Below are 10,070 nucleotides of genomic sequence, written 5' to 3'. Positions count from 1 at the left end.
TTTGCTTACAAAAGGGAGGAATATACAGGTATGCAAGTGTCTACTTGTATAAACATGGGATATCTTTAGAAGGATGCTGGGCTTGGAGAACTGGAGGTCTCGAGCTTGAGGGAGGTTTACTTTACAATGTAAACTCTTTTGTACCATTTGAATTCTTTAAATTAAAAAAAAATAAAACCAGTTGACTTGAAAAAAAAAAGTAAAGGTAGAACTTCATTTTACTTCAAAGTGAAGAAGAAACGTTATTTTGAGAATATAGAATCAGGAAGTGTTCCATAATGTCTTGCTTTTATCCTTGGAAAGTTTTTTACAAGATACAATTATTAAGGGTAGACATAACTGAAAGTATAATATATGAGGGTGTCTCTGCAGGTAAGCTTTTACTTACACAAAAGACCTTTTGGGAAATTAAATATCCTATAATTAGATAGCCACATAACTTCTTAAAGGAAAATGCTATAAAAATTTAACACAGATATTAGTTATTAACATCCCAATGGTATACACTAGAGATTTATAAATGTTTGTAATCTTATGAACCCTATGGACTCTTTCCCCTCCAGAGACAGACATACAAACACCAATTTACACATAATTTCAGGCAGTTACAGGATCCCTGAAATACATTCCTGAATCTCAGTTAAGCAGAGCTAATTTAAGTTATTAAGGATCATAAAAATGATGCCTCAAGTTTTCATTCAACAGATAGGCACTGAGGATATGATGGCTACGCAAAAATTTACTTATGGGCACAGGGCATAAGAAATCTCTCTCACTCACACACACAGAGCAATGACTGGAAGTGCTAAATAAATGGTGCAACAAGAGCTTATAAAAGGGGTAAATGAAAGTCAAGAAAGGTTTCCCTGAAAAAGTGAAAAGTAAAGTAGAAATATGAAATGTACTACTGAGAGGAAAAAGAGCTTCGGGTAAAAGGAACACCACGTGCAAAGGATCTATAGGGTGCTGTGCTAGACGGTGGAGGAAGGCCAGCGCAGCTGAAGTCCAGAGACTGAGGAGGATGCGGTATAACAGAAGGGGAGAGACTGGCCTTATTTTAGACTGCTCTGTATCAAAACCAACAGAGCTACCATCTAGGTTTCAAGAAAGCAGTGGGGAGGTCACATAGTTAGATTTATGTTTTGAAGACAACACACCAGCTGCACAACAGAGATCAGAGTAGAGGTAGTGAAGAGTCAAGGAAAATAGCTGGGAGTCTAGTACATATTTCAGGTTTATCTCCTACTTCATCCAACAAGTTCCCATCAGTGGAGAGTTAGCTATCCCTACACCTTCCAAGAGGCTTCCTACTGCCATCCCTTCCCTGCTTTATTCCAGTCCCTCTGCCTGGAATGCCCTGTTCCCCTTCCCTAATCACCAACTGCGATTCCTGTATAAGATCCTTAAAAACCAAAAACAAATATCACTCACCACCTTTTGCTCTAGGCATTATTCTATATCATAGGTGGATGTTTCCTACCCTTTCCTATCTGAGTGTGCTTGCCTGACTACTGAAACTGTGTCAGACACAACTACATAAAGTATGAACAGTGGCTTACTCACGGGCACTTTCATGCCCACTGAATAAAGATAACAAAAAACTTCCTTGGCTGTAGCTGTGAGATCCTCATTTGATCCTTGCTTTCCCAGTTTACTTTAGGTCTTCAGATGATTTATGACTCCCTTGAATAGAAGCAGAAACTGGAAAGACGATAGGCGCAGAAATGGTAGCCTACTGATACTGATACGTTATGCTGGAGGTGACGAGAGCAAATGCCTGATTTAAGGCTGGACTTACGAATGAGAAAGAGAACAGGATATAGCACGTATAGACAGCTTTTTCTTAAAATTTCGCTGTAAATGTAAAGAAGACATGCGGTAATGAACACACATAATTAAAAACGATACGGTCTCATTGAAGATCAGCCATGTATTAGGAATGACCTACAGGTCTCAATCCCGCCCTTCACTCCCGGCAGTCAATAAAAGGTAGGCAATGCGGAATGAGTGTTTATTATTAGGCATTGTGCACTTTATATACTCCAGTTAACATAGTTCTCACAACCTTAGGAGGAAAGTATCACGAGCTTCGTTTACAAACAAGGGCACTGAATACAGAGACTAAATCATCTTCCCAAAGCCCCACACAAAAAGTCACGGGCCTCAGGGCCAGAAACACGTCACTTGCTTCAGTCGCCTACAGACCGAGAAGGGGAGGTCCTGCTGCCATCATGCGGGCTCCGGGAAACCTGCAGCCGCGTTCCCCACCCTCGCTCCGCGCCAGACCACGCGCTCGACGGAGGGGCGCAGAGAAGCCGTTCTGAGGCCCGGAAAGGGGCCCCACCGCCTCCCAGACCGCGGCACTTACCTCGTTACTGAGGTTCAGAGTCCCGGCCGAGCCACGAGAGGTCTAGAAGGAGGAGCCGCCGCCACGAGAGGTCTAGAAGGAGCCGCCGCCGCCGCCGCCGCCGCCGCCGCCGCCGCGCGCATGGACTGCGACAACTAGACGGCGGCTGCGTGGCCACGCCCCCATACGGCAGGCCCTTCCGTCCTAAACTCGTCTGCAGTCGGCTTCGGCCCACGCCTGAGGAGCAGTGAGACCAGCTCTGACACGAAGAACGGTACTGAGGCTGACAACTTCCGGAGCAGAGCGCTACGCGCCGGATCTGTGCGCTCCTGGGGAAACTGGGCTCCGGCCGGCGCCCCAGAGGGTGCTTTGCAAGCAGCTCCTGCGTTCTGAACGTATTCAAGATGCTCATTTTATTATACTCGTTTGTAGAGGTGGCCTGGTTTTGTGAGGACATTGGCTTTGTGTCCCAATATGGGTGAAAGAGCTTTGATAAAAGGTTTAATTGAGCGACCAGTTTTTGTACAGAGTTTTTATCTAGTGTTTGTGATGATTTCTGCACTTCTAACAACCATGCCTTATTGTCCAGCCTTACATTATAGTTAAGCCTCGGACATATTCTTCTGCCTACTGTAAGATTTAAACTTTGATAGTAAATGCTTAAAGCAAAACCAGGATTCACATTCACTGCTGCCTGTGGAAATGTCTGTTTTGAAGTATTAGCCTGCGGGGAGAGGGGGCATAACGAAGTGAATCTGAATTAGAAAATATATTAATAGTTAACATCTGGTTTAAGTGAGCGTTGAAATGGGTCAAGCGCAGGGGCAATCACTTTGCATGAATTATCTCCAAAATATTCATGGAAATCTAGTAAGATAGGAACTATTATTATGATTTTACACATGTGGAAACCGACTTTGCAGGAGCCAAGTATTTTATTTAGCCAGAGTTGCCCAGCTGGGGCCCATCACTGCTGCAGGAACCCAGGGCTGGTTACACAGTCGGCAAGGCCCAGTGCAATATGAAAATACAGGAACTCCCATTCAGAAACTAGGAAAAATGTCTTGTTTTTTCCGTGGTGTCTTGATGTACCATGTGTTTTTATTTGGCATTTCATCTGGCACTCCTCAAGCACAGGAATACTAATGAGGCTCGTGTAGACCCTCACATGTGCCTGGGACTCCTGCCACAGGACTTAAGAGAGAGGCGCGTGTCCTGGAACAAGAGGACAGTAGTTTCTGGGCAAAGACCTGGAAGTGGGAAGCCCAAGAACCCAACTGGGAGGATGTGGGAGACAGGACACCATATGACCTGAAACTAAGACCTTGACACATTTTCCTTGGTCCCCTGAATTTCACCTACAGAACTCAAAATTCAGATAGAATTATTAGGAGTTTCAATACTGTGGTGAAAGAACATTTAAGCCAGTCCCTCTTATGACACTCTAAAGAAGAGAGCCCTGTGCAGAGCCCATGTTCTTAATTTGTGATTCTGTTTTTAAATTATAGTAACTCGACTTTTATTTGGATTGGTATTCTTTTAGTTTTATGTGTGATTTGGTTACAAATAACTTAATGGCTTCTTCCTGTTTGACTAGTGTCACATAAAGGTAGTTTTTGTCATTAATAAATCATACACTGAATTATAATTGTCTTCCCATCATTAAAACTGAGCTCTTGGAATGTAGGGGCTTTTAACCCAGGTGGGTCGTAGGCACAACATACAAAAATACATAGGAAAAGATACCTTAAAGACAAATGTAGAGCTTTATGGAAAATGCTGCTTCAATTTGGGAGAAGGGTGTTAACAAAATTGATTCCATCTTGCTTCATGTACTCTTCATATGAAGTTCATCTACAGATGTCAAAGGCTCTGTAGGGTTTTCTCTTGACCACCCCTCTTGTTCTCCAACACCTCATTCCTCTAGCCACCACAGTCTCCTCAAGCTAAGCACATTTGTTTTCTACCTTTTCATAGCCCAAGCTCTGTCTTTGGCCTGTGATGCCCCCAACCAAATCTGGGTTCTCAAGTGCTACTTTTCAAGACCAGGTCAAATTCCATCCATCTGTTTTATGAATCTTATTCATAGTCCCCAAACAAGTTAATTTTTCTCATCAGCAGTTCATTCTTATATTATTTACAATAGTCTAATTTGAAATTTCTTTTGTGCTATTTTTTTTTACATTATAAGCTCTCAACAACTTTAGATAGTCATTTTTAAAACAACTAATAGTTTTTCACTGTCTCTTGTGTATTATTTCCAGGCCAGTCTATTTCCTCCTTTTGGTGCTACAATCTCAAAAATTATTTTCATTCCTTACAGAGATGATTCTACTAACCTGCTCTCATTAAGCAATGCACATTTCCTTTCTAGAAATAATAATAATAATATATTATATTAATCAGGTTAAGTTTCTCTAGAAAGCAACACATCAAAGCATACCTCTACATTTTATTCCTGAAGGACTGATCTGGATCAGTTAAATGCTGTCAGATATATGAGACAATTTAACTATTATCATTAAAAGCATCTGGTGTGAGACTGTTTCTCCTCTTTATCACAGTGCTCCAATAAGTGGAAGTAAGGATCCACCAGCATGTTCAGTGTGTGTGTGTTGGCGGGGGGGGGGGCTCAAGTTTTTTAATTTCAATTTTCTCAAGAGTTTCTCAAATACCACTGTATTTGTCTGCTTGGTTGCCGTAACAAAATATCACAGATTGGGTAGCTCAAACAACAGAAATGAATTTTCTTACAGTTCTGGAGGCTAGAAGTCCAAGGTCAAGGTGCTGTCAGAGTTGTTTCTGGTGACAGCTCTCTTCCTGGCTTATGGAGGCCGCCTTCTTGCTTTATCCTCATGTAGTCTTTCCAACGTGAGGGTAGAGACTCTAAGAGTCTGAGATACAGACTTCTCTGGGGACTCTTCCCCTTCTTATAATGATATTCATCCATTGGATTAGGGCTTCACCTTTGTGAATTCATCCCACTTCCCTACCTCTCTAAAGACTCTGTCTCCAACAGCTATCACAACAAGAGTTAAAGCTTCAATGTGAATTTGTCGGGGACACATTTCAGTCCATAGCAACTACTTTATTTAGGAAAAGAAAATAATCTCAAAAGTAATCTTTTCCTGACAACTTTTTTTGCACTATCATTGCACTTTCAAAAATTGAAGCCATACAATTTTGGATTACAATTAAACTCATGGGTGTTTAGCAATCAGAATGAAATGGAGAAGTAGACCCACACATGTAGTGACAACTGATTTTCAACAAAGTTGCAAAGACATTTCAGCGGGTGAAGGTCGTTTTTTCAAAAATTGTGCTAGAACAATTGGACATCCACATGAAGAAAATTTGACATTGACTCATATCTCACACCAATACAGAAAAAACTTTAAAAGGATCATACCAGTAAATGTATAACTTAAAACTATAATACTCTAGGGGACAACATAGGACAAAAACATTGTGACCTAGGGCTAGGCAAAGATTTCTTGGATATCAGAACAAAAACAGAATACAAGTAAAAATACACTAATAAATTAGACTGAATCAACATTAAACTTCTGCTCTTCAAAATTCAGTCTAAAGAGAGGCCACCCATAGAGAGAAAAATTTTGCAAATAAATGTTTTATAAAGAACTCTTATCTACAATATGTGAAGAACTCTACAATCTCAATAAGTAAACAACTCAACAAAAAAATAGGCAAACTATCTGAACAGATATCTCACCAAAAAAGATATGTAGATAGCAAATTCATGGAAATATATTCAACTTCATCATTAGAGAAGTGCAAATTGAAATCACAATATGATATCATTACACACCTATTAGAATAGTTAAAAAGTCTGATTATATCAAGTGCTGGTGAGGATGTGGAGCAACTGGAACTCTCAAGCATCATTTGTACACATGGAAAATGGAACAATCACTTTAGAAAGAGTTCAGGAGTTTCTTCAAGTATACATTCAACACCCATATGATCTAGGTTTTCTCCTCTGAGAGTAAAAAAGAAATGAAACCGTAAGTCCTTATAAAGACTTGTACATGAATGTTCAGAGGAGCTTCTTTTGTAATATCCAAAATATGGAAAAAACTCATTTCCATTTAATCGAAAAAGGAATTATCTGTGGTGTACACAGAGACATACAACAAACCAACAATCAGAAATAAGAAAGCATGGCATACATGACAATATGGATATATTTCAAAATAATTATACCAAGAGAATCCAGACAAAAGGAGTGTATACTGTATTGTTCCATTTATGTACAATTCTAGAAAATACAAAATAATGTAGAGTGACAACAAATAGATCAGTAGTTGCCTGAGGACATGGGGAGGAAGGATAGAATGACTGGAGAGAGAAATTACTAAAGTTCATCAGGAATCTTTGGCAGTGATACATTATCTTGATTTCAAGGATGATATAACATTGTATACATATATCAAAATATACCAACCTGTGTACTTTAATTTTTGCAGTTTATTTTTTCAGTTATACCTCAATCAAGCTATTAAATAAATATACTTACCATTGAACTAGCAATTCTACTTCTAGAAAAATATGTAACAATTATATTGGTTCAAATTAATGATTCCTATATATAAGGATATTCACTACATAAGAATTTGTAATAACAAAAGATTGGAGGCAACCTGTCCATCAACACATCACTGATTAGTGGATACATTAAGAAGAATAATCAGCTATTTATTCACTGAAATGGAAGGCTCTTCATAACAAATTGTTTAATGAATAATTCAAGTGGCATTACACTATAGTATACTATGTTTTTAGTGTGTTTGGACATAAGATATATACATACAAATATCATATTTGTTGGTATAGCATCTTGTTCTCTGGAGGGTAAGTCAGTGGCTGGGAAATGTGTTAAATCTTTCCACTAATGTGCCCTTTTGTATCTTTGAAATTTTGTACCATGTGTTAGTGTAAACTTTTAAAATAGTTTTTATTGCAGCTGTGAATGGTATATTTTCTCTCATTTCTGCCTATATTAGCTGGCCAGTGTAGATACAAGGTATGATTTTGTGGGGGGAGGGTATTTATTATGCCATTGCTTACACAAATTTTTTTTTGGAGGGAGAGGAGTATTTCCTAGGTATACCATCAAATTATCAGAGAATTACATCTATTTTTCCAGTTTTTATGCTAATTATTTCATTTTTTTGTTTTAAATGTCCTAGAACTTTTAAAACAATCATAAGTCATAGCACTAAACAATTCATAGCTTGTTTCTGATTTTCTTCTAGTTTTATTAAGAAATAAATGACATACATCACTATATAAGTTTAAGGTATACAGCATGATGCTTTGCTTTACATATATTGTGAAATGATTACTACATTAGGCTCAGCTAACATCCATCTTCTCTGGTAGGTAAAATTAAAAGAAAAGAAAGAAAAAAAAAGGAGGAAGGAATTTTCCTTGTGATAAGAACTCTTAGAATTTACTCTATTTTAATTACTTTCCTTTATATCATACAGCAGTATTAGCTATAGTCACCATCTTGTACATTACATTCCTCATACTTATTTATCTTATAAATGGAAGTTTGTGCCTTTTGACTACCTTCCTCCAATTCCTCCTTCCCTTTCTCTCCACCTCTGGTAACCACAATTCTGATCTCTTTTTCTATGAGTTTGGTTGTATGAGTGTGGTTTTTGTTCTGTTTTTATATTCCATATATGTTAGATCAAACAGTATTTATCTTTCTTTGTGTGGCTGACTTCACTTGGCATAATGCCTTTAAGGTCCATCCATGTTGTTGCAAATGGTAGGATTACCTCCTTTTTTATGGTTGAAAAATATTCCATTCTTTGTTTAGACCACAACTTCTTTATGCATTCATCAACTGACCTACACTTAGGTTGTTTCCATTTCTTAACTATTGTAAATAATACTGCTGTGAACATAGGGATGCAGATATCTTTTGGAGTTAGTGTTTCTGTTTATTTTGGATATATTCCCAGAAGTGGAATTGCTGGGTCACATAGTAGCCCTTTTTAAAAATTTTTTAAAGCTCCACCATATTGTTTTCCATAGTGGCTGTACCAATTTACAGTCCTTTTGCCCATATACATGCCAACATTTGTTACCTCTTGTCCTTTTCATGAAGACCGTGGCATGACGTGATACCTCATTGTGGTTTAATTCACATTTCCCTAATAACTAGTCATGATGAGCATCTTTTCATGTACTTATTAGCCTTTTGTGTATCTTTTTTGGAGAAATATATATTCAGGTCATTTGCACATGTTTTAATTGGTTTGTTTGTTTTATTATTGAGCTGTATGAATTCTTTATATATTTTGGATATTAACCCCTTATAAGATACATGGTTTGGAAATATTTTGTCTCATTCGGTAGGTTTTCTTTTGATGTGGAGAAGCTTTTTAGTTTGATGTAGTACTGCTTGTTTGCTTTAGATTTTATTGTTTGTGCTTTAGGTGTCATATCCAAATAATCATTACTAAGACTCATGTCAAGGAGTTTTATTCCTATGTTTTCTTCAGGAGTTTCATGGTTTCAGGTCCTACATTAAGTCTTTAGTCCATTTTAAGTTAATTTTTCTGAGTGGTGTAAGAAATACTTCATTCTTTTACATGTGACTATCCAATTATCCTAACATCATTTATTGCCGAGACTGTATTTTCTCCACCAAGTATTCTTGGCTCCCCTGTCAAATATTAGTTGACTGAGTATGCTTGGGTTTATTTCTGTGGTCTTGATTCTGTTCCATTGTCTATTTGTCTGTTTTTCTACCAGTACTATGCTGTTTAATTTACTATAGTTTTTCATACAGCTTAAAATCAGGAAGTGTGAGGCCTCCTGCTTTTTTCTTCTTTCTCAGAATTTCTTTGGCTGTTTGGGATCTTTTGTGGTCCCATATAACTTTTAGAGGTGCTCTACTTGTGTAAAAAATGCCACTGGAATATTGCTAGTGATTGCATTCAATCTATGGATAGCTTTTGATATCATTAACATTTTAATGATATTAATTATCTACTCTATGACCATGCAATGCCTTTCTATTTATTTGTATTTTCTTTGATTTATTTAGTCACTGATGTATAGTTTTCAGAGTAGAGCTTTTTCACCTCCTTAGTTAAATTTATTCCTAAGTGTTTTTTTTTTATTTTTGATGCTGTTGTAATAAGGATCAAATTTTTTTCCCCAGAAAATTTGTTTGAAGTATATAGAAATACTACTGCTTTTCATATGTTAAATTTGTATCCTGTAACTTCACTGAATTCATTGATTAAACCTAACAGTTTTTTAGTTGACTCTTTAGGATTTTTTAATATATAAAATCATCTCATCTGTAAGTAGAGACAATTTTTGCATCTTCATTTTCCAATTTGGATACTTTTTATTCTTTTTATTGCCTGATTGCTCTGTCCAGGACTCCTAGATAGGAATGGTGAGAGTTGAGTAGGAGTGGTGAGAGTGGACATCCCTGTCTTGTTCCTAATCTTAGAGGAAAAGCCTTCAACCTTTAACCATTGAGTGTGTACGATATTAGCTGTGACGTTGTCTTATGTGTACTTTATTATGTTCAGATATGTTTCCTTCTATGTCTAATTTGTTACGAGTTTTATCATGAATAGTGTGGAATTTTGTCAAATGCTTTTTTTGCCTGTATTGAGAGGGGATCATATGATTATTTTATTCTATAAATGTGTTGTGTCACATTGAT

This window comes from Manis javanica, chromosome 14 (genome assembly GCF_040802235.1).
Source record: "Manis javanica isolate MJ-LG chromosome 14, MJ_LKY, whole genome shotgun sequence".
NCBI classification, from domain to species: domain Eukaryota; kingdom Metazoa; phylum Chordata; class Mammalia; order Pholidota; family Manidae; genus Manis; species Manis javanica.
The sequence above is the reverse complement of the archived record's forward strand: the minus strand, read 5'-3'. Positions refer to the sequence as shown.